Below are 26,143 nucleotides of genomic sequence, written 5' to 3' on the forward strand. Positions count from 1 at the left end.
CTAAGTCTCTCTTCTTTAAAATTTGGAAATACATTTTATTTATCCAACAATCAATAATTAAATTAATTCAATTTAATTAAGCTCTTTGCACTGTTGGGGATGTAAAACCAGTCAAAACAACAAATACAATGCACTCTTCTCAGTGTCTTCTGAACATTCCTAGGAAGAGAACTCTGACCTTGCTGGATATCAAATTTCCATAAAAAGGGCATTTCCCCTTCCTCCCTCCTTTGCAATCGGAGAAAAAAGAATATTTATTTCCCTTCATATGCATCAGGATGTGAACACAAGAATCCTTCACCTCTATGCATACATTTCTCTTACTATTTTTAACCTGGTGATAAATTTAAATGAAGTTTGGTGCAGGGATAGGGAGTTCAAAGATACTGTCTTGCATGATTCAAGAAAATAAGCAGCTAGAAAGAGGAAAAAAAATTCCTTATTAACTCCTGCATTGTAGGAAAACAAACTGTGAGCCCAACTCTTGCTATATATTAGAGAGTCCACAGAACAGAGAGCCCTCAAATCTGAAATTTATAGAAAGCCAAGCTCAAATGACAAATGGAGCAACAGGAACAATGAAATAAAATAGTCTTGCAAAGTCTAAGTGCCCTACGTTGCTGGCAGAGCTGCTTTACCTTCACCAAAGTTTTTATCCATCTAAATAACCAATACTTGAAGAGTGTACTGGGCAAACAGAACCTTCCAAGACTGCATTTCCAACCAAGGTGAGTCAAATCAGAGATTATGTTTCTCTCAGGATGTGGCTTCATGTGAAATTCCTACTATTGCTATCAAAAATTAGAACAGAACAAAGAAAAAAAAAATAAATCCTTAACCATGGGGAGTCCAGTGGTGATATATTCACAGCTCATGCTCTGAAAGTATTTTGAAATCATTCCAGCAAAGTGTGGGGGAACCATTGCCTTTTTTTTTTTTTTTTAACAGAGAAATTTCTGTGCTGCAGAAGACAAACTGAGGCAGCTGCCTTTACCAAGCTGGATGAAGAACTAAATGCAGACAGTTCATCCCATTTGTAGATAGCAAAGCAGCCACCCACGGATTAAAGAAATTCTTCACTGCCTCTAATTTTGCCCAGATGCAAGTGGCAGCTCTCAGCAGCATCCCAAGCCAGCCCAGGGCCAGTCTGTGGCTCCCCTGTGCCAAAACTCTCCAGCCCATGGAGAAGAAAGGCTGTCTGATGGGATAGTCTGCAGGGAAATATCCACATCACCTCTGCCACAAAGTGAGGGACAGCAGGTACCTGAGCAAGATAATATTTTGCTATTCTGGTATTCCAGCAATTGTAACCCTTGATGGACAGTTCTCTTCCTTTCTGTCACTGTGAATCACTTGGAGCACAAAATAGCACCCATTTTCTTCAGCTCCAAGGTTTCAGCAGAAGGAAGTGAAGAGGGAGATAGCAAGAAAAAAGGTGTGATTAACTTTTCATTTCTGTAGCAGTTCACCTGGCCATGCTCAAAATCACTGGATTTCATCCTGTGTCATACTGCACATAGCCCAGTTCTGCAAAAATCCCTTTCTCACTCCCAGTGGGGCCTCAGAGAGCTGCTGCCCTGTTGTCCTTGCAAGAAAAAAGCCAAGAATGTTGGCTGTACTTTTAAACTCCTCTCAATATTGTTTTTATGCTTCTGAGACACAGAAGGGAATGACAAGCACTGGGTAATAAAAGCTTTATGTCAGAAAAAAACATGGAGTGAAAATGGTTCCTTTTGTCCGCTGGGATCAGAGAATCAGAGAATGGTTTGGGTTGGAAGGGATCTTCAGGATCATCTAATTCACCCCCTTGTCATGGGCAGGGACACCTTCCACTATCCCAGGATGCTCCAAGCCCCATCCAACCTGGCCTTGGACATTTTCAAGGATGGGGCATCCACAACCTCTCTAGGCAACCTGTGCTGGGGCCTCACTACCCACACAGGGAAGAATTTCTTCCTAAAATCTAATTTAAATCTATTCTCTGCTTGAAGCCATTCCCCTTGTCCTGTCACTCCATGTCCTTGTTCAAAGTCTCTTTTAGCTCTCTTGGAGCATCTTAAAGAACTGAAAAGTGCTCTGAGTCCTGCCTGGCACCTTCTCTTGCTGCCATTGTTCATATCTGGCAGCAGAGGCAGACTGCAAGCAGCAGATAAGGACAGGTCCCTGGGGAATATGGAACTAATCCTGGTGGCTTTGTTCCTGCCTTCACCGTGGCTCTTTCTCTCTCCAAGGGGAAATGTGTGCAGCCAGCAATCCTGTGGGGGAAAGGAAAGAGGATCCTGAGAGAGGAGGTGATGTTTGGGATTCTGCTGTGTCCAAGGGGGCTCCAGCACCACAGACCTGGGGGACAGTGCCTGATCCTCCCTGCAGTCAGCACAGCCACTCTCTGGCTGGCCTCGAGCTAAAACACTGCAGACTTGAAGAGTGAGCTCAGATGGGTTGAGGAATGAAGAATCAACAGAAGACCAGCAAAAATATTGCTTTTATTTGTTTAGATTAGGATGAATAATAGAGGCAAAGCCTCAGAGAGAGAAGTTTTAATTTCTCTTACTCAAGATATTTACAGAAAATTATGTCCTAGTCAAGGCATTTACAGCAAAAGAAATGGAGGCACAGACCTGGGATGTGGCAACTGATCAACCTGACCCAGCCAGAGACAAAATGAGGACAAGAGCCAGGTCTTCTGGCTCCCCTTTGTGATGTTTGAGCCACTAAGGTGGCTCATCCTTCAATGCACCAAGAACAAGGCTCTTTGCAGCCCCTCTGCAGCCCCTTGGCACACCAGTGACAGGGGCAGTGTTTTCACACACAGTACTCCAAGCTCCAATGAGGAGCCAGCAAAAATCCCTGTGTGCTAATCACTACCCTTCCTGTCCTAACAATTACCCTGCCAGCAATTCTGATCCCTAAGGGTCCATCCTGGGGCAGGGATTTTGTATCTGTTTCCTTCCTGCAGCATTCTTTTTGTTATTAATTGCTGATGGCTGAAGGGAAGAGTTAACTCTGAGGATTTGTAGGCATTAATTTTTCATCTGATTATTAATATGCTTGCAGCAGGTGTTGGACATTTTCTATTTTAGTGGTCTCAGAGAATGGCAAAGGATCTAAGAACCACTTATCTTCATTTAAACCTCTGCCTGATGGGGAGAGGGGGAATAGAGAAGAGGTTGGACAGAACTGCAGTATATTTGTAGTGTTCTTTGTTTCTAACTCTGTAATTGTGAAGACTTTATCTCATTTATAATCATGTTCGACTTTATTCCTTTCTCTCCTGCCTCCACCTTGTTTTTCTTTTCATTCTTCTTCCCTTTGCCTAAATGCAGCTGCAATAAATATCTTCAGTGCAAGATATGCATTTAGCAAATATATTTGTAAACATTGTTTATGTGTTATCTCCTTAGTAACTGTTTTCTGTTTCAAAAAGCCTTCATTCAACTCAATGCAGAGCAAAATCTGTGTGCAGTCTGAGCACCCAAGACAGCAAAGAGAACTGTCAGCAGATCCATGGTATGAATTTGCTCTAAAGCCAATGACAAATGTTTAGCAAAAAAACAAAATAAAATATTTGCAGGATATGGCTGGTCTACAGTGGGAAAATCAAGTCATTCTGACTAGCAGAAAATCTAACTTTCAGTGCATAATTCTACATATTCTGAGCAAATGAACTAACCTGTGAGGTCAGTTTTATCTGCCAATCTTTTCTTGGTGATCAAGAGCCAAGCTTGGGGCAGTTGTATAAAGCCAAGGAAGGATGAGGTTGAGTATTGGCAAAAAATTCTGCATCTAAATTGCTGTCAAATATTGGAACTGCTGTACAGAGGAGGGGAGGAGCCACCATTCCTGGAGGCATTTAAAAGATGTGTAGATGTGGCACTGAGGGACAGAGTTTAGTGGTGGCCTGGCAGTGCTGGGTGAGGGGTTGGACTCAATGATCTCAGAGGTCTTTTCCACCCTTAATGATTCTGGGATTCTAACTTTAAATCCCAGGCTTAGGTTTAGACTCTAACCACTCTAGCTGGAAGTATCCTTAGTGTCACCCTAATCAAGTGCTTCTTGTGGATTTTCTAGACATGAAGATAAGTTTTAACCCACTTTTGACAGTCTTTGCAGGAAAGCTCGTGCACCCTGAATTTCTCAGACTCCACACAGTGCTTCCCTCTGTGGGGCTGTTCCTTGGCCATTTGAGTCTCTACTGGAACACAGACACTGAATTAAATCTGCCACAATATTCACTGTAGCAGTTCCTGACAGCAGTGGGACCCTTTTCTTTTGCCTGGCACTAAACAAACTGCTAGGAATGCAAATGACAACCTCCCTTTTCATTTTGCCTTCATTCCTCAGTGTAAGCACTGGATCCAAACATCTGTGCTCCAGGGATATCTGACAGATCTCAGCACTGGGCTTTGCATAACAGGTGAAGCCCTGAAATAGGCCAGCGTGGATCAGTGAGTTGAGCTTCTGTATCTCTGGAAAATCCTTTAAAAAATCTTGCTTTGTGTCCATAAAGTTTGTATATATTTAGTATCTACTTAGAAACGTTCATTCTCCTCGAGCAGGATGGAGATTGATGCCTTTAAAGGCAGCCAGAGCAGCTGGTGAATATGCTGAGTTAAGAGTACCACCAAGAGGCCAGTGAGGAGATGGCTGAGGAGGTTTAGTTGCATTTCACCAAGAGCAGAGAGGCTCCCTTAACACAAAAGGTAAAGGCTGGGAAAGAAAAACTGGGAAATAGATATTTAATAACCAATTGAGCCTCTCTCTGGCATTATTTTGTGGCAGCAAGATTGAAGAATGGCAAGGACACAAGGCCATGCATGCTGTGTAAATACTAAAGCATAAATAATAAAGCAGCAAGCACTGAGAAATGCTTCAGTGAACACCCTGCATGTCAGGGCTTTGCTGCTGCTGCTGCTGCTGCTGCTGCTGCAGCACAAGGGACACAGTCTGGACACACCTAACCCTAAAAAGCCCAGGTCTCCTGTCACATCATCAGTAGAAAATACTCCTTTGCAGGGTAATCAGGTCAGACTTTGTGTTACATCATTGCACAGGGCAGCCACAATTATCTCAATAAACAGCAGCTTTTTTAACCACTGAATTTCCTTTCAAGCAGTGCCTTACAGTGAACATCTCCCCTTTTTTCCACAACAAAAATCAGACCAGCTGAATGTGGCCAGAACAAGAGAAGCCACCAAACTTGAGTATTTCCAAGCCACATACTCAATATGGGTGAGCTCAGCACTGCTCCAAGGATGATGATATGAGGACCAAGATGAGACTGCTCAGCATGTAAGGACAATAGACAGTGGCAGAGCCACTGTTACACACTCAGAGTTAATTAATACCTATTCTGCTAAACCAGTCCCTGGTGCTGCTGCAGCCTGGAGTAGCTCATTATCCTGCACAACTCCAAAGCACTGACACAAGACAGGGACTGTTCCCAGCAGGCAGCTTGGCTGCATCAATCCTGTTTTGGGCAGCAAGACAGTGGTGAGAGTATCAGCCACAGTCCAGCTCTGCTCAGGGAAAGGTTCTAGGTAGGTGTGATTTCTGAGCACCTACAAGAGGCTGAGAAGGAAGAGGAGTTTCCCAGTGAAAGTTTTGGTGACATGACCCAGGGAGTGTGTGCTTGGCACTCTTGGTTCCATGTGAATAAAGTCTATGAACAATTTATACAAAAGGGTGGTTAACCAGCCCATTAAGAGTCTACTCTGCCCTAGAGCAGGGTGATGGAGTAGATAATATTGACTTTCAACCCTCTTTTCTCTGACTGTAAGATGAGACTTTGTGGAAGTGTAAGTCCATTAAAAATAAAGGAGAACAGTCCCCAGATAAGTCTTTTTTGACAATCCTTCCTCTGCTCTACAGTGGAGCTTTTTCAGTTGAATACAAGAAGAAAATACAAAATCACCCTTAGGAAGGACTATGATGCCAGATGTAGGGAATATACAGAATTACTGCTAAAATTCAATACAAAAATTGGGAAATAAACTGATGAAGGAAAGGCATCTGTATTCTGCTTTAAGTGGGCATTGAAGTGTCTCCCTAAGTACACTGGATATGACACCTGAGTTATGTTTGATTGTGCATGTTGTGCACAGAAAGGATCTGATTGATCACAGTATGACTCCAGTGTTACATTGGGATGCCTGCAGGAGAAAAGTCAGATCTCAAAATACTAATCCAGAAATGCAGAATTCAAAAATGGCCAGGTACATGTAGAGGCATGAGCCATATGAGCATTCCTAACTTTATGAGTCTCCAATATAACAGATTTTTTTTTCCTGATTCTAGAAGCTGTTATAGTTCACCTATTCAGAATCATAGAATGGTTTGGACTGGAAGGAATCTTAAATTTCATGCTGTTCCAAGCCCTTGACATGGGCAGGGACACCTTCCACTTGGTCAGGTTGCTCCAAGACCTATCCAGCTGGATTTGGATCCCCTTCCAGGGATGGGGCAGCCACAGCTTCTGTGGACAGCCTCTGCCAGGGCCTCAACTCCCTCACAGGGAAGAATTTCCTAATAACAGTCAAGCTAAATCTACCCTCTTCCAGCTTAAAGCCATTCCCCCTTATCCTATACCCTTGCAATAAGTCCCTCTCCAGAATCAACATTAGGTCATTTCTCCCTCCCTTCACTGTAGGCAAATGAATTACTGTGGCTAAATGAATTAAAGGCATCCAACAGAGAACAAGTGGCTGATATTTTGCTCACACTTCCAGTCCCAGTAACTGTAGCCAAAGGCACTTGGTATCACTCTAGATTTGGCCTGACATCTCCAGCTTGAGAATTACACTGTGTGCTTCCTTCACAACTTTCTAAACTCATGATACACCTCTAAAATTTGACACTCAGAAAATCTGTGTCCCAGGAATCCACCTGGAGGGAAGGATGGATGTTTGGAACACAGGCTTGCTGGTCATGGCCCCCTGACTTTGTCCTGATGGAGGAACAGGTCTGGCAGGGTCAGACACACAGCTCTGTGACAGGGATAAGGCAAGGAACAACATCTGGAATCAGTCTGTGAGGGAAGAGTTTCTGCTCATCCCAGCTCTCCTTACCCCAAAAAAGCCAACAGCAAAGTTCCTACTAACTTCCAAAGGGTCTGAACTCAGCTCTGGTAGCAGAGACAGAATTCAGGAAATCCCATGTCCCCTGTCCTACCTTGGGGGCCAGTGCCTGATGGTGTTTGGGATACACTGGACTTTGTGCATTTGCTGCTCCAACAGCTTTGAGGTGTACATCATGCAGCTCCTCAGCCCATATTGAAGAAAAATTCCTGTGATGGTGAAAAATAAAGAGCCAGAGGAACCCTGGGGACAACAGCTCTGTTTCCTTGCTCAGCATGCCATTTCAGAGACCTTGGAATTCCTTGAGAGCTGAAAGAATTAAAGCAGGAGAATTGAAATGTGCCTCTGTTGGGCGCCAAGACACGGAACGCTTTTGCTGCCTTGTATTTTTCATCCTCTGTGGCTGTTTCAAAAATCTCTTTAAATATTAAAGACAACAATATTTATTTTAGTGATATAATGTGTGCAGTGCAGCGAGATTTCCATTTGTGTGTTTAGCACAAAAACCAGTTTGAAGTCTTTTATATAAAAGTATTTTTAGACTGAAAAAACAAAGAATGCTGATGGTTTTTAGTAACTCAGCTTTCTGGGGTTTTTTATGGTTTCTGCCATGTGGATCTTCTCCAGGCCTAGATTTAACTGGTCACTTTTCCAGACTCCATAGGTGTAGAACTAGTCCAGTAGTTCGGTTTCACTGTCCTTCTATCCCAGTGCCCTGTCCCTAGGAGTTGAACTCAAAGATTGGGACAACAGTGGTGTAAAAAAGACATTCACAGTTCATAGAGGAGAAATCAACTGACACTCTCAAAAGTCCCACTCTGATCTCTTCTAAATTTAAGTTCAATACTTAGCTGAAGATATCCTTACGTTTTTCCACAAATTTGCCAAGGTGTTAAACTAACATTATTGTTTTAGATACAGATAATATTAAATTATCCAATTCTATCTCAGACCAGGTCCCAATTATGAATTTTGTTGATATTCCACTTCATTATGTTTCACATCCTTGCAGTATGGATTTACACCAAGGTCCATACAGGCCTTAAAAATAAAGCCAAGCAACAGCTCCAGGCTGTGATGCCAGATGAATACAAGAAAAATATCATTGGAATAAAATATTTGCTTTTGTCTTTTTTCCTTAAAAATTGATGGCAAAACTTTTAAAGATTAATTCACCACAACTTTCCACTGGAAGGGAAGGAAAGTGATTATTGATATTGTCTGTCCCTTGATCTGCTGAGGCACTTCCTCCTGCATTAGAAAGAACAAACCTAAAAGATCTGCAAGATAATTAATACTTTTCCCTTGCTCCAGAAGGCTTTTGGCTCTCTTTGACTATTCAAGTACTCACTGATACAGTGAATGAATTACAAAAAGCTTTGGTCTAGAATACTTCTCTTCATTCCAAACTTTCTCTTTTGGAACTGCCCCACCATCTGCTCATAAGGATCATCTCTTTTGGCAGAAGAGAAATATGGGGATCAGCAACCAAAAAGGATTGTGCTGCTTGGGGTCTTGTGTCCTTGTTGTGGATATTGTGACACACTTCCCTTGTAACAGAAGAGCAGCAATATATTTATCTTTATAAACCAGAGATTTAGCAGAGTTTGATAGTAAATGGGACAGTGGTTTAACAAGATTGGGTAGCTATGTATTCTTGATTTTTTATTGCACAGAGTACAAGGTCAGACAAAACTGTGAGGGACACTCTCACATTGGGTCATGAGATCCAGAGGGGACTCCCTTATGTTCTAAACAGGGTCAGTTGTTTATGTCTGAAGCATTAGTTCTGCATAATCAGTCCTCCACATCACCTAGCTAAGATTTCAACATTTCACTGTTTATATTTCGAACTCACTGAGTATCTCACAAAATAAGGATTCTCCAGTCTGGAGGAGTAACCTTGAGAACAGTCCCTACTCAAGGGAAAGTGATGATGTGCACCCTGCTGATGTGCAGGAGAGCTCAAAAAGCTCTGAGCTGTCCACTATTTATGGAGGAAAATAACTGATTTACAGTGATATTTGCACACTGACTACAGAGTTTAGCTTCTCCCACACTTGGCTTGAGCCAGAGCTTGACCAGCACAATGTCTGGAGGGGTGAGGGTGCATTGCCAATCCTTGGCCATTGTGATGTTATCTGTCTCCCTCAAAGCAAAGCTGAGTTGGATCCATCACAACCAGACACATCCCTAATATCCATCACTGCTGGTTATCACTGGAGTGTGGCTATGGGAAATAAAGGCTGTGGAAGAAGTCAGAATACTCTCTTCTTCCCTCTCAGGACTATACAGATGAAGATCTGATGCTCTCCTAGAGTAAAAGGGATATGGATTCTGTTGGCAGAAAATGGCTGGAGAGACAAAAACAAAGTTAGGGAAAACATATTCATTTCCTATATTTCGATGCTGGACTAGATGACCTTGAAAGTTTCTTCTAACCAAAACTATTTTACAATTCTGAAATAAAAGCTCCTATGGTAGCATGGAAGGTTCAAACACTCGAGTGAGTTAATGCAGGTAAAAGGTTTCTGTGCATCAGCTGACCTGAGGTAGCTGCCCCTCTGTGTACTTTCATCTCGCAGTAAATCTGAGTTAATTTGAGTCACAGCAGCCCTCTTTCTTTAAAAGAATGTGAATGATTCAAATAACTTCACATTTGCTACAGGCAAGAATTTGTGCATGGGCTGTTGCCACGGAAACCTGCTCACAGATCTCAGCACAAAGGAAGTATGGTTGCTGTTTCATTAATTACTGTATTAAAGCAAGTCACCATCTGAGATCAATGCCTATGGCACTCAGTACACAGTGAGAAATACTCTTTGTCCCAAAAAAAAAAAAAAGTTCTGATCAAAAGAGGGAGCTTCTTTGCAGAAAAAAAAAAAATAATGTTTATTTTACAAAGTTAAGAATTGAACCAGAGTCACATAAATCAAAGTCAAGCCACATTGCCTGTGGATCAGCCAAGTTATTGCCAAGGAAGTCCAAGGCTGGAGGTCCATGGGGACTTGGCTGACAGTGACAGGGGCATCAAGGGCTGCCAGCATGAATCTGAAAATTGAGCCACGAGATGTTTCTGGGCTTTGTAGGTTTTGTTTTTGTACAGAACTGAGCTCTGCAACTGCAGTAGCAAATACAGTCTAATAACCAACCAATTTCCTATAATGGCACTTCATATTTCAGCCTCTATTCATTTTCTTCTCATTGCAGCCAGGAGGTAATGGCAGTGTTTGCTCTTCTCAGCAGAGATGCACCCTGGCACATCGTGCATCTGAGAACAAAGCACAAAATTGAAGTTGGTAGAGTGTAATGAGTGACATTTTCATGGCAAAATGAGGGTTAGCCATCATTCCATTATCTAAGAGCTATCATGTCAGTGATTTCAGAGAAATGGGGTTTGGACCTGAGAAATCTGCTCTCCCCCACTTGTGATGAGAGGTCTAAAAGGCTGCTTGCACCCTGTCAGTGCTGCTGGGAGCCAAGCTGATGCTTTCCCAAACGTGGCTTTCAGGTGAACTTAGGATGTTGTATGAATTCACAAGCCTCAAAACCTGCTTTCCTTCCATAAGAGACTGGCAAAGAGACTTTTTTTGAGTCAGGATCTTCATCTACTGCTCAAGAGTGTCCTGTAAAAATCTGTGATGGATAAAAAGATCCCACTGAGAATTTGCTAAAACTGAGAAATCCAGAGTTATTGTGTAGAGAATCATGAAGTGGCACTTGTCAGTCAGGAGGAGGAGTGCCAGGAGATCCTTTTACTCCTCTCTCAGTGTCAGTTGAGATTACAAATTCCTCTACACTGATCTACAAACAATAAATACAAGTTTTCTATTGTCTCAGCAGCACTCTGGGAAGTACTTCTGGAGTCCTTCAATGAATGAGAGAAAATCACCAACATTAATGCCCATGAATCAAGAGCCTACATGAGGCCAGCTCCTGGTTCAGAAACTAAGAGGAAATCTGTATCTCAGATTCTTAAAGTTTCCTCTGAAACATCCACTGCTCCCTGACATGAGGGATAGGGCACAGCACAAACTACCACTGCCTTACACCCAGTCTGGTACTTCTCACACTCTGATGTTTCCTAGCAAAATAAAGAAAAAAGAGCACTGAGAAAAGTCTGACAAATTAAGTCCAGACTTGAAGAGGTGAAACTGTGTCAGCACAGAGTTCCTGAGCACCTGAGCTGTCCAACCTGGCTATCAGCTAATTACCCCTGCAAGTGTGCCTGGCCAAGCTCCTGGAGAGGGTCTGTCTAAGAATGTCACTGAAATATGTGAAGGGTGAGAGAGTCACATTCCTACATCTATAAAACTCACCCTCAAGTCTGGATGGAACCAGGTTTTAAAGACCAAGTGGTTCAAATTGCTGGGGGAAATAGATCAGAAAGGAATCCTCAAAGAGAAACTCCAGGAAGGAGAGGGAGATGATGATGGTGGACTCCAGTTTGCACTGACAGGAGGGAGAGAGTCTCTGGGATGGCTCAGAGAAGCAGTATTTCCCTAGGAAAATTATCAACTACAGACAGTTTTTTTAAAAAGTGATTGTCACTTGCTTTTGATCTTAAACCAAATGTTTCAGATTTCTTTTCTACCTTTTTCTGCATATTTCCATACACTTGTTTTATTTCTCCAGTCACATTGCTGTCTCTTGGGTCTTTCCTTCCCACTTTTGCACCTTTCCTTCTTGTTTTTGCAAGTCCATCTCTGGACTCCATTAACATTTCTGATTATCTAATTTATATCATCACTTTTTAATACTTAAAACTTATGTGAATTATTGTAGCAGCCCTGAATGAAAACAATCTATTAGCACAAAAGAATTTCCTTTGGACAGTTAAAACAGAAGTAAGCTGTAATTTTCTCACTGTTAGGCAGCTAGCTTCCTGAAGTAAAAAAAGGTTGCACCACAATTCTAATTTAGCTTCTTCCTTCTTTCTTAAGGGATTTGTATGGCTGCTTTTTCTCCCTGAGTACCCCACAGCTCCTAATATACCTATTTTCACAGTTCTTTCATGCACTCTGTCTGTTTTATAAAATTCATATTGTCCTATTTCTTGTAAATCCATGGAGTATCATTTCAGCCATTAGAGGAACAGAGCAGAATATAATCTGTTGTGCTTATCCTCAAGACCATAATTTAGGTAAAAATATCAAGGGAAAATGTGTAGTTCTCAATAGTGATCATTTCTAAGTGAGTGAAACTGGCGCCTGCAGCATTCCCTGTCTCTGTACTACAGACAAAAACAAACTTCAGAGTCTAGTGGCAATTTAGGTATTCCTTTACCAGCTGCTGTGTCTGGGGAGTGAAGAGAAAAGACAGGTAGACCACAAAGAGTTGGCTAAATTGAAGAAAGATGTTTTTTCTCAGTGCACTGCAAGGATTTCTTTGTTCTCTAGAGCAGGAGCAGAGCTTCTGGGCCTTGCAGCACAACCTGGCAATCAAGGGAAGAAAAGCCCTCTTGTGAATGTTTAGCCAGATATCATGAAAAGTCATCTGGCTTTTCCAGGTGAATTCATGTCTTCATCCCCTTCTAAATCAAACCTCAGTGTATTCATTATGAAAGATGTGACTGACTGATTGCAGTGGTCTGCAGTGCTGGTTCCTTCACCTGAGGAAGGCAGACAGCAAAAGAGCAGGTTCAACAGAGTGACATCCCCCTGATCCTAACACTGACACAACTTCTGATCAACTGAGTAGAACACAACTCCACCCAGTATTTCAACTGTCTCTTTATTGACTAGAATAGGAGCCCTGGCAATTTAGAATGATGTAATGTACACAGTGGAAGCAACTGAATTTGGGGAACATAAATGCAAGTCCATAGACATTTTTGTGTACATGGAATAATGCAGCACCATTCAGACACAGATGGGGCTGTTCAAAAGGGAGATTACAGCAAGTGGAAACACAGAGACAACCATCTGTGGGAAAAGCAACAGCTTTAAAGGCAGCTTGGAATTTCAGCAAGATGCACGAGCCAGAACTGGCACAAAAGTCTCCCATCTATCCATCCATGCATCCATGTATCCATCCATCCATCCACCCATCCATCATCCATCCATCCATCCATCCATCCATCCACCCATCCATCATCCATCCATCCATCCATCTGTCCATCCATCCATCCATCCATCATCCATCCATCCATCATCCATCCATCCATCATCCATCCATCCATCCATCCATCCATCCATCCATCCATCATCCATCCATCCATCCACCCATCCATCCATCCATCCATCCATCATCCATCCATCCATCCATCCATCCATCCATCCATCCATCCATCCATCCATCATCCATCCATCCATCCATCCATCCATCCATCCATCCATCCATCCACCCATCCATCCACCCATCCATCATCCATCCATCCATCCATCCATCCATCCATCCATCCATCCATCCATCCATCCATCTCAATAACTTGCTGGATGAGGTTTTCAGGGCCAATGGAAAAGAGTTTTTTGTTTTGGTTTTTGGTTTTTTTTCCACTTGACCCAAAGTAAGCTGAAACAAATTCCCTGTGAAAATCTATTTTTCACTCAATAGCACCTTGTTGTCCCTGAGGTAGACAAGTCAAGTCTTGTTTCATACAATCCTTACTATAAACACAGGAGCTTGCACTGAGACAGAGAAGACAAAGGGAAGAATAAAGACTCATTTGGGCACAAAAGTCTCTGTTACAGTAATGCCACCTAAAGTCAAGGCTCTGCTGTGTAGGGACTGTTTAAAATATAACAGAACATCATAATCTGAAACTTTATATCTGTAAATGAAACAGGGGTCCAAACACAAGGGTCTGTATCTAAATATTGTAGGGATGGAGGGAGATGTGGGGTAATAGGATGGGTGAGGACAAACTGCAGAAAGAGACCACCAATACTGACAATCTAAAGGGATATCCAAAGTTCTCAGCAAAAGAAAGAATTATTTCAAAAATTCCTTGTATGCCATTAGTGAAGAAGATAATAGTGGCATTGACTTTTCCTAATACTGCTTTAAAAAAAAACCCAAGATAATAAAGAAACAATTTTTATTGGGAAAGTCACAAAGAATAATATAAATAGTAGGGGAATATATTATATAATGAATTGTCATTAGACAAATGAACTTACAGAGAAGAAAAACCTGATAAATAACTTGTATTTACATCCACATATAGAATTCATAGACAGACCCAAATATATATATATATATATATATATATATATATATATATATATATATATCTTTGCTTACCTTTCTGACAAAAACTCTACAGACTGCAATTGCTAAAAGATACTGTGAAAAGAAATTGGTCATAAATGGATATAAATTCTGACATGAGATATTACCAGGTTTATCTAAAGGTGGTAATAACAGCTTACACCCCATTTGCATATTCTCAGCTTTCCTGCTGACTTGTCAAGCAGATACAGGAAGCATCAAATCACTAATTTGAGGGATAAAATAGCAAAAGCTAAATAGGGAGGGAGGGATGAATAAGAAAAGACACAGAGGAGATGAATGCCTCACAAAAACCTAACATTTGAGTAGTTACCTGGAGTTCTGGTGTCCTTGAACTTGCTGACAGTTTCCCAGGCACTGCAAATTGTTTACCTGCTACTGTTCAAAATAGAACATCATAATCTGAAATTTTATATCCATAAATAAAACAGGGATTCAAACACAGGGGTTTGTATCTAAATATTGTAGGGGTGGAGAGAGATGTGGGGTAATAGGATGGGTGAGGACAAACTGCAGAGAGAGACCACCAAGACTGACAATCTAAAGGGATGTCCAAAGTTCTTAGCAAAAGAAAGCAAAATTAAATTTTTAATTTTTATTTTTTAATTTTAAAAAAATTAAGATTTTAGTAAAAAAAATTCAATAGTTACCTGCAGCTCTGCTGTCCTTGAACTTGCTGACAGTTTCACAGGCACTGCAAATTGTTTTCCTGCCACTGTGCTTTGCTGGATCCAAAGAGAAATGAGGCCATGGCCATGTTCAGGTGGGAGACTCTGTGAGGAGGTTTTCACAGAGGATGTGACATCCTGGGTGCAGCATTGTGCTGGGTGGACCCTAGCTGAGTACCAGGCGCTCACCAAAGCTTCTCTCTCCCCTCTTCAGGTGGACAGGGAAAGGAAATCAGGGTAAAGGCAGGGAAGGATCCCTCAGGAACTGTGAGCATGGGCAAAACAGACTCCACTGAGAGAAATCAGTTTGATTTATTATCAGTCAGACCAGAGGAGTATAATCCAACCTTAAAAATGCCTTTCCCCACTCCTCCCTTCATCCCAGGCTCAGCTTCACTCCAGATTTCTCTACCTTTCCTTATTTCAGTGGCATAGAGGAAGGGAAAGGGACATTATGGTCAGTTCATCCCTTTGTCTCTGCCTAGCTTCCTCCTCAAAGGCAGAACTTGTCACTGTCTCTCTCTGCTCCAATGTGAGCTCCTTCCCAGCTCTCCATGAACTTCTCCAACATGAGCCCTCTCCATGGGCTTCAGTTCTTCACAAACTGCTCCAATGAGGGCTCCTCCCATGGGGTCAGTCCTTCAGGAACACAGATCCAGCACAAATTCACAAGTTCTGTCAGCAAACCTGGCATGGGCTCCTTTTTCCACAGCCCACATCATCACTTCAGACAAAAGGGAATCTTCTGCAAGCTTCTCACAGAAGACACCGAAGTATCCACCCCTCAACCAAAACCATGGCTTACAGTTCTAAATCAGTTCATGGACACACTGGGCAAAGGATGTGCAGTGAAGGGAAAGACAAGACCAGAGGCTGTCATGTCCACCTTCAAAACTGGCAAGAAGGAGGATGGAGGGAATTACAAAATGATCTGAATTATTTCCTGGGAAAATTACAGATCAAAGCGTCATATAATTTATTTCTAGGCACCTAAAGGACAAGATCATCACATGCTGCTGAGGAGTGAAAGAATTGGGATGGTTATCCTGGAGAAATTAGGAGTTTGGAGGACTTAAAAGCAGAATGTCAGTACTTAGAGGGACAAAGCTGTGATTCCAGTTAAGAGAGGCTGAATTTCTCAAATCTATTTATCTCCTAAATTTTACTTTTTTGCAGTCCTCTGTAAGACTTCTAGGACAGACCTAGAGAAGAGCTGTGACTCAGTAAAACTCAGGGTTAGGGCCCATTTTCCCAGCAGTAGGGCCCAGCATCCCCACCTCAGAGAAATGAGGAAAGGGAAGATATAAACAAGGCAGTGACAGTACTTGGTGGTCGAAGAGAAAATGTCCTAAGGTCTCCCCTTTCTCAAGATGCAATGGCATTTATTCCAAACTACACTTGTTGAAAGAAGAAATTCTAGTTTTAGGCTAAAAATAAATATGTTCTGCTTGTCCCTGTTGCCCAAGGGTTTCTCTCAGTTTTGAGTCTCTGGTCTTGCCTTCTGTCTCAACAGCAAGGGGATAAAGTGTCACCAGACCTTGGCAGATTCATACACATTGCATGGTGTCAGAAGAACAGACCTGCTAAAGAATAAGTGCTCCTGATAGCCTATTGACTTTGATTAGGAAACACACATTAACATCTTTCTTCATTTAAGCCTCACTTGTAGAAGGGAGCCTCCTTAAGTGTTCTGTTGTCTGGGATATTAGACCAGGAATTAAAAATGACAGGATGGACAATTTGGCAGCAAGTGCTTAATTAGGCAATAAATTAGAGTCTCTGAGAGCACAAGAATCTGTGGCACCTCTCTCCTTTTGAAAATAAATCATAATGTTTGTCCAATGTACAACACCCCCTTATTATACACTACAGATGGAGCTCCATGCCCCGTGCTGTTGGTTTTGCTAAAGCCATATTAACAAGGAGAAAACAGGAGTTTATTAACACCATAAGTATTTTCTGCTGATGGATCTGGGGGACCTTCCAACATGCATCCTGTTCCAGGATTAAGTTATGACCCTTCCCCCAGGCTTACAGACCCAAACTCAGCCATTTCATGTTGTATCTTCCCTGACTTTACCGTATATTTATGATTTTAGCACCTCTTTTTCAGAAGGATGAAGAACTGGAAAATGTCTCTCAGGTTCCTGAAAATCCAGTGGGTGGGATGTCAAATGTCAGATCATATGCTGATATTAGATATCAAATTCTTTGGTGGCTCACTGAATTACAGGAGGGGAGGAAGCCAGAAGTTTGTAGTTCACAGCCATGCACAGTCTTGGTTTGTAGCTGAGTTCTGTGTCCTGCTCCCAGTCCTCACACTGCCATGCTGGAATGGGGACAATGTCATGATCCTTGGACAAAAGCATAGGATGACACAGATGTGGTGGCAGGAGAAGAGAAAGGGCAATTCATTGAGCTCCATGGAAAGCAATAGACAATGGAAAGCTTAACAACCTGATTTATCTTTCTCTGATTCATGCACAGTCAAATTTTCAGGTCATTGAATTCTCTTTCAAAATTTTCACCTTCCCATCTAATCCTTCCTTCCTCCCTCCCTCCCTCCCTCCCTCCATTTTTCTTCTCCCCTTTCTTTTAATAGTTTGATCTTTTTGTTTTAATAATTTGTTTTCTTCTGAATTAAACACTATGAAGACTCATTTGCACAACACAAAAATAAAGTTTCTCATTGTTTTGGAAAAGGTTACCTAACCCAAACAAAACTATCTGCTGGATAGTTTCAGAAAGAGTTTTTCTGTTCTTTTGAAACTCTGTGTAGTAAGGTAGAGTGTTATGTCTGCCCCAGACTTCTGCATACTCAAGATGAAGCTTCACATTGGGTAATTCCCCCACCAGTCTGTCTGTAATAAGCATTGCCTTATCCCATGAACCTTATTTAATCTCCCAGAGGAAATTGCAGGCAAGGGATATATAAAATCAAAGTGGTACAGAAACTGTTTTGACTATCGTTTCTGATAAATAAGAAGAACTTAGAAGGAAAAGTGGTGCCAAAGGCAAGAAAGGAGCCAATGACAACCAGAGTCCATCTTTTATATGGAGGGACTGGGCCAATGCTCAAAACTCTCTGCAGCATAGTCACAAAGGTTTTTTTTACACTCTTTTGCCTTTGTGAATGAGTTCTGCTGTGTGTGGCTGCTGAAAGGTTGTTATAACTCCTGACCACACAAAGCCACTGCTCATCTGTGGACCATTTTCCTCATCTCCTTTTGCCTGGCTGGTGTGTCTGAACTCACCATGCTAAGCCTGAGCTCCTTGGGCAGAGCAGGTTTTAATTGATGGGTTTGAAATGGGAGTTTAGAAAAATAGTCTGTCAAAATGAACAACACTCACTCCATGGTTACAGCATCCATCAGTCTATGGATCCAGCTCCACATCTATCACTTTGGAGAATAGAAAAGAGAGAATCTGGAAACACATCAAAAAACCTCCTGCCACTCAAATCATGGTGGATTAATCAGGTTGGCAGAGATTCTGCACATCTCCCTGCTACAGCCACACTTGTGAGGTAATTCCCAGACAAAAATGTACTGTCAAGAATAACACCAACAAAATAACTCAGTAATTAATGTATTTACAGTTTCTTGTGCTGTTCCTTTAGCAGGCTGCAGTTTCCATGGCTTTGCATTATTTATGCTGATGGTTAAAAGGATGTTTAGTGGTGTAAGTGACACACTCCTGGGACAGTGGATCTATTGCACACCACTTGTGTGTGCAACAACACAGACACAAACTTATTTTCCTAATCAGTCAGCTTGCAGGCCCCTCAAATCAGAAATGACATGGGGAGGGGAGCAAGGATCAGATGCTCACCTTTCAGTAAAAGCAACAGCAAGCATCCAATTTAAATAGTAAATGGTGGATAAAAAATAAAATAAAATAAAAACAACAGCAAATCAACACATAGTCCTTCACATGGTTCATCTGTGAAACTTCTAGTCATAGGCAATAAATAAATGTTGGAAATACTTTACTAATCTACAGAACAGATCCCCCCATGCAATAACATTATTGCAGAACCAAGCATGTGAAGGAAGAAAGGGTGATAAGAAGATGGAGATATATATATATATGTTTTGGTCAATACCCCAGAGGCACACAGAGAAAAGAGGATGAACATAAAATCCAGGCAGGTGCACCCAATGCAATTAAGGCATCTGGTCATGCAAATATTACAAGCCCTTATTGTACATTACAAGCCTTGTTACTGCATTTTGGACCAGAAGGAAGGGGAAAGATGGTAATTTGTGTTTCATCTATAAAAATAAAGTGTCATGTTGTTGGACCAGCCAGGCCCAGCTGCACGCTCGGTCAGTGCCAAGATGAATATCTGCCTCCTTCATGGATATTAACTTTCAGCTGAACCTTTATCTGTGAATTATAGAACCCCTTTATCTGTGAATTATAGAACCCCTTTATCTGTGAATTACAGACCTTGCTGTGGACCAGGGCAGGAGTGGGGCTGGTGAGGGCAGCACACAAAAACATGGCTTGCAATTAAGGGGTTAGCAACCAAAGGGGAAGGACTTGGAATTATCCAGCTCTATAAACTGATAACCTGGACAGGACAGAGGTGGAAATAATTGATGCACTTGTGCATTTCAGAATGGAGAAAGTCTGGAAAAGGTCTGGAGGACAAGTCTGATGAGGAGCAACTGAGGGAGCTGGGAGGGCTCAGCCTGTAGAAAATGAGTCTTTGAGGGGACCTTATTGCTCTCTACAAGTCCCTGAAAGGAGGTTTTAGCCAGGTAATCAGTTTTTTCTCTCAAATAACAGGTAATGGGATAAGAGGAAATGATTTATCCTTCTTATCCAACAACAGAAGGTTTCAACTTTAGGATATTAGAAGGCTATTAGAAAAAAATTCTTCTCTTGATATCAGGATAAATTTCTTCCCTGAAAGTGTGGTCAGACATTGGAACAGGCTGACCAGGGAAGTGGTGGAACCACCAAAATATGTGAATGTGGCACTTGGGGAATGGTTTAGTGGTGGACTTGGCAATGCTGGAATCAATGCTCTTAGAGGTTTTTCATCCTTAATGATTCTCTGGTTCTATGGTGCAAGCTGAAGATTACAATAAAAAGAGAATTGTCTGGTTTTCAGCTGTTAGCAGCAAGCATTGAATCTGTCATTCAGCAATCCTTTTGATGGAACAAGAGTTGTTACAATAAGAAAAATAATGAAATGTTGTTTTCAAGCTGATGTTTAGGGATAAGAAATGTTTTGTTTTGTTTCTCAACAAAATCTAAATGAAATGACATATTCTTGTGCCAGAAAGAACAAGATGTTCCTTTTGATCAAAATTGGAATATGGCATTTTATTTTCAGATTATTTTTAACTATTTTCCTTTCTTTCTAAGAGAAAATAGTCAATTCCTAAGTGAAAACATTTTTGGCTAAAAAGTGAAAATAAAGATTCTTTCAGGAGCTGTGAAAATTACATGTATTATCTATTTTGCTCCTTACACATTTTGAATGCTATGTTTGCTGAAGTGAGTCTGTTTACTAATAATTATGGTCTCCACAAAAGGTGTGGGGGGTTTTGAGGATTTACTTTTTACCAAGAGAAATAAGTTGCTTTCTTTTCTCCTGGTTAATCAGTGAACAACTTTAGAATCCTTGTTTTGCCTTCTATGCCTTAATTTCTCTCATCTATAAGAGTGGAAATTGTATTTACTTATCTGTTGGGGGGGCCTTGGAGGTGATAAACTGTGCATGAGTGATTTAAACATCAAAAGTATCATGTAAAAAGCTGCTCAAGCATTCTGGGGATCCTTCCAGCAGGTTTCTGAATGAAGAGTAGGCCAATAAAGTCAGACCACCCTCTCCTAACAAAAAGCAATTGTGTCAGTAGTTGCATCACATAATCTGCTATGTACAATAAATTCAACTTAACCCTCTGTCCAAGCTATTGCCTCCATTCACAAGATCAAATGGAATTCATAATTTCCTTTATTCCTGTGCAGTGCTTGGAAAAGGAAGTTCCTGGGATTCAAAGGAAGCCAGTTGCATTCTGCTGCAGTAATTCTCAACAAATCTACCACAGAAATCATTTCAGCTCTGCACATGCTGAGGAAAACAATTATATCATTTCAGTGATTTATTAACCCAACGAGCAGAAGTAGCACAGCAAGGCTGAGTGTCTATTGCCATGGATCTGGGAATTATGTTTTAATTAACCAATTTCTCTAATACATTGTCTAAGCTTCCTACAGGGGAATTGAAAAAAAAAAAAAAAAAAAAAAAAAAACCCAAGCAGCTGCAAGGCTGAAAGACTCTCTAGACATTTGGTGTCCTTGTTGTGTTTTGGTCTGGCTTAGTGAACGCCCCTGGTGACAAATGCATATTGATGAAGCAAAGATTTGGCTAATTGACACATTAAAGGAAAACTTAATATATTCTGCTGGTGGCAGGGGGAAATATTAAACTTGCTCACAGTCAATTGCTATAAAATATTAAACACAAAAATGGAAATAAAAGGAGAAGAGAATAAGGATTATCTTCAAGTGAATCAGATCTCTGGAATGGGCCAGGATAGCCACTTGGAGCCTGGGAGTTATGAAAGACACCACAAAATCTGGAATATATAAGAATTTTCTACATATGATTGCCAGTAATTATCAACTAAACTTTAATCCCTACACACAAATGATAAAATAAATCTGCCTGTTCTATACGTGGCACATAATTTATTGTATGAACCTACTGTTGATTTGTCTTTGCCTACTAATTAAGCTTCACCATTTCAACTCCAAACTCCTCTGCACACTCTGCTCCTGTAGCTGTCTCTGCAACAGGTCCAGAGTGAGTCCTCATCTTTGCTTTATACTGCAGCAGAACTTCTCCATAACATAAAGAACAGCCAGATGTCTGCTAGTTTCTAAATATTTAAATTATATTCACAAGGGTATATATTTCAAGGGAGGCTCAAGTTGGATATTAGGAACATTTTCTTCACTTGAAAGAGTTTTTAAACAGACTGCCCAGGGAAGTGGTGGAGTCACCAACCTGGAAGTATTAAAAAAATGAGTAGATGTGGCACTTCACAACATGGCATGACATTGTACAGTCAAAGACTGGACTTGATGTCTTGGAGGTATTTTCCAATTTTAATGATTCTGTGTTTCCATGATTCTATGCTATTGCATCTCTTTTGCCTTTTAAGACACTTTTTTCCAAGCAACACAGAAGGGATCTTGAAAATCACTTTTAAATACATCCAAGTGTGGGCTTTGAATAAATCCATCCAAAGCTTTGGGTACTTGGACCCTAAAAACATGAAGCAAATTTTGTGTCTCTCTGAGACTTAGAGCTGAGTAAATCATAGAGCCTGGAATGGTGTCTGCCAAAGACTTGGTGGAAAATACCATAGGAGGTGCTTTCCACAAAATTTTGAAATATTAGAAGGTAACATTAACTTAAAGCATTGACTTCTGAGTTTTTCTCCTTTATTATGGCAAGTTTGATGCAAACTGGGTAGATAAGGAGGAATGGTATTAAAATGGGAGTGGGTTAAATTAGGTAGTAGAAATAAATTCTTTGCTGTGAGAGTGGTGAGGGCCTGGCACAAGTTGCCCAGAGAAGCTTTGGATGTTCCATCCCTGGAAGTGTTCAAGTCCAGGTTGGATGGGGCTTGGAGCAACCTGGGATAGTGGAAGGTGACCCTGCCCATGACAGGGGGATGGAAGAAGATAATGCTGAAGGAATCCCTTCCAACTCAAGCCATCCTGTGATTCCTGATTTTTCTGGCCTTTTCCTGATGTCCAGGACAGACATTTGTCAGAGGTTTGTTTGCAGTATGTGTTCCAGACACGAGATGTCACTGCATGATGCAGAGAGCTGCACAGATGGTCCAGAGTGTGGTAAAAACATTGAAAGAAGGTGGAGCCCGAGCTGTGTGGACAAAAGTTTTCTGCTGTCTTCACTGACACTTCTTTTAGAAACCTATTTTGTTGTAGAAATATGATTACATCATATTTCACATCATATATGATTATATAATATATCACAACAGTTAGCAACAGTGAGCCAAAGTATGACCAATGAACTCATCTTAAAACTGCACTTAACCATTCCTCCATATTTTATGAATATAATGGGAGGTTTGTGCTCAGCAAAATGCTGGAACATAAATCCTGTATTTTAATCTGACGTATTGCTTTCTGAATTAATTGCAAAGATGCCACTGTAAATTATAGAAATTGATGAAGCTGGTATTTTTAGCTTAATAATTTTCCATTGGGAAATTGCATTTACCTCTAATCACAATCATCATGCTCAAATAACAGTATTGTTATTAATAATTACAAAAACAACAAAATATCAATTTAAAATATTAACCAGGAAGCAAATACATATCACATAAAAATGAAGATTGATTAATAATTACAGTACAAGCAGCCAGGAGAAGAATTATTACAAATTATTTTTCAAGCAAGTTCTTCATCAGCAAGCAGAGCTACGGAGGAAGGAATAATTGCAGGCATCATCCCAAGTGACAACTGCCCTTTCCACCCTGGAACTGGACTGAGCTCAGCTTCCTCCCAGCTGTGTCCACACAGGGACCAGGGACAGGATGAGTTATGGAGCCTAAAAAGACATCTGCTGCAGAAATGGTCCTTTTAGACACCCACAAGGGAGGAAAAAGGGAGAGATTTAATTTTCACTGCAATTTTGGCAGTGTTTTCTCAAGGCAGTTGAGTATTTTGTGTGTTCCCACACATGGTCCTGACTCTGAGCTTTGGACATATGAATCTGAGTTCCTGATTTTCCTGACTGTCTTGCTGTATTGGTGGGGAGATGGTTTTTTTCCTCTTTTTTTCTGTCTTTTCTATTTCCAGTTGTGTGTTCAGTCTGTGGGAAGTTAAAACAGCTCCCTGGGGTTACCCACCTTGGAGAATACAGATAAATTCAAGGGATTAGTGACCTTATATTCAAAAACACTGAAGGGAGAAAATGTGACTGTGCCACATCCTCTACTGGATCTTAGATTTGAGGAAAGACATCCAGACACCCTGGTTAGTCTTACCTACCCAGCCAATAACAGCTGAATAAACTACCTTCTGTAAGTGTGAATGGGCAACTTGCCCTTCCTGGTTATGCAAAATGCAAAAGATAAAATGCCCCTCATCTTCAAAACAAACTGAGCAGCATCTCCCAGGAAGAATCATCAACCCTCTGAACAGCCACAGTGTTAGGAAGGGACTAAGAAGGATTTTCTTACAGTCTGGTGAACGTCTCTACAGAACTGAACAAGTACATTTCCTTGATTTTTTCCTTTTTTTTCCTGTAGAGGTAAAAATGAAGGGAGGTACTGTGCACCAGCCAGGGAGCTCTGTGTGCAAAATGAGCTCTCTGAGAGAGGCAAAGCTCCAGCGCTTACTCACACAAGTCTGAAACCCTTGATGCATAAGCATGAAAAGTGACTTTCTTCTCCACACAGCCAGAGGATGTAATTCTGCCCTAACTAGAACCTGGCACAGCAAATTAGTTCCTGCCTCGACATGGGCCTTCAACATTTCACAAGTACGAGAAAAAAAAAAATTTGCTTTAATCTGTATTTCCTCCCATCCACAATTCTTGGTAAACTAAGCTACTGCACATTTTTTCCTACTCATCTCACACTATCCAGGCTCCCTCTCACCTTTTCACCATCACAGTTTTAACTGAAGGAGTAAGTTAAAGTGGAGTTTCAGCATGCTCAGTGTTAAGTTTGGAGTAGCATTTTGATCCCAAAGAAGCAGAACAGTCGTGCCAGTGTTTAGTGGGCATGAGGATGACAGGAGTTTGTGATATTTGTGCTTGGAGCCATGCACAGATAGAAAGAGAAATTCCAGTGCATCCCACCCCAGCTGAGATGAGCATTTGCAGGGCATGTGTTCCATAGAAATAATAGAGAATGGCTTGGGTTGGAAGGGACATTCAAGATCATCTATTGCCAACCCCCTGCCAAGGGCAGGGACACCTTCCACTGTCCCAGGCTGCTCAGAGCCCTGTCCAGCCCTGAACACTCCCAAGGATGGGGCATCCACAGCTTCCCTGGGCAACCTGTGCCAGGACCTCACCACCCTCACAGGGAACAATTTCCTCCCAGTATTGATTCCAAACCTGTCCTCAGTTTAAAGCCATTTCCCCTTTTCCTGTCACTCCAGGCTCTTGTCCAAAGTCCCTCTCCAGCTCTCTAAGCCCTTTTAAGTGCTGAAAGGGATTCTAAGGTCTCCCCAGAGCCTTTTCTTTCCCAGGCTGAACAACCCCAACTCTCTGAGTCTTTTTTCATGGGAGAGGTGTTCTATCTCTCTAATCCTCATGGTTTCCTCAAGACTTGCTCCAACAAAATGCTCTTACAGTGAAAATATTTATTTTTTTTTTTTTTTATCCATCCCCTTTCCTTACTATTTTTTAAAGACTAAGTCATTCAGTTCAAGGACAATGTTCTGTCATGACAATGCCTTCCTAGAAAACACTTGGTTTGAAAACACAAATTACTTGAAAGCAATGGCAAACAAGAATTCCATCAGGCAGTAATCTTTGAAGAACAACCACACTCTAAATTGGTTGATTTTGAAATAAACTTACAATCCTCATGCTCAGATCAAATCGTGCTGATTTCATTTTTATCTTTCTTTGAAAGAAGAAAAAGACAAGAAAAGTCTGTAAAAATGCATTCAGGTGCAATATAGACTCAAATGTTTAACATTAATTGGGCTTTGCAGAAGTTTTAATACTTCTGAGAGCCAGGTCCCTGCTCACTCTCACTCTGTGTGCCTCTCTCTCCCTCTGAGCACATATGAGAAATTAGTACAAAGATGAGGCACCTTGACATCCTAATACACTTCAAAAAATATCATTCCAGTGATTTCCCCAGCAGATGATATGCAATTCCAGAAGGATTCAGAGGCTAAGTTCCTTTGTAATGAGCTTTTTCAGCTGAAAACTTGGCATTCTAACAAATTCTAATTCAATAGTTTAAAAGATATGTGTGAACAGGATAGAGAAGCCTCATAGCAAAGACACCTGCCAGGAACCCTTTCAGTGGCCAGCAGAGTGACTCTGAGTGTGTTGATGGATGGATGGATGTAAGCAAAATCATTTTAGACCACACTGCATTATAAACCAGCTTCCACTGAGCTACTGCATAAATCACCTCAGAA

This window comes from Erithacus rubecula, assembly GCF_903797595.1.
Source record: "Erithacus rubecula genome assembly, chromosome: 3".
Classification (NCBI taxonomy): domain Eukaryota; kingdom Metazoa; phylum Chordata; class Aves; order Passeriformes; family Muscicapidae; genus Erithacus; species Erithacus rubecula.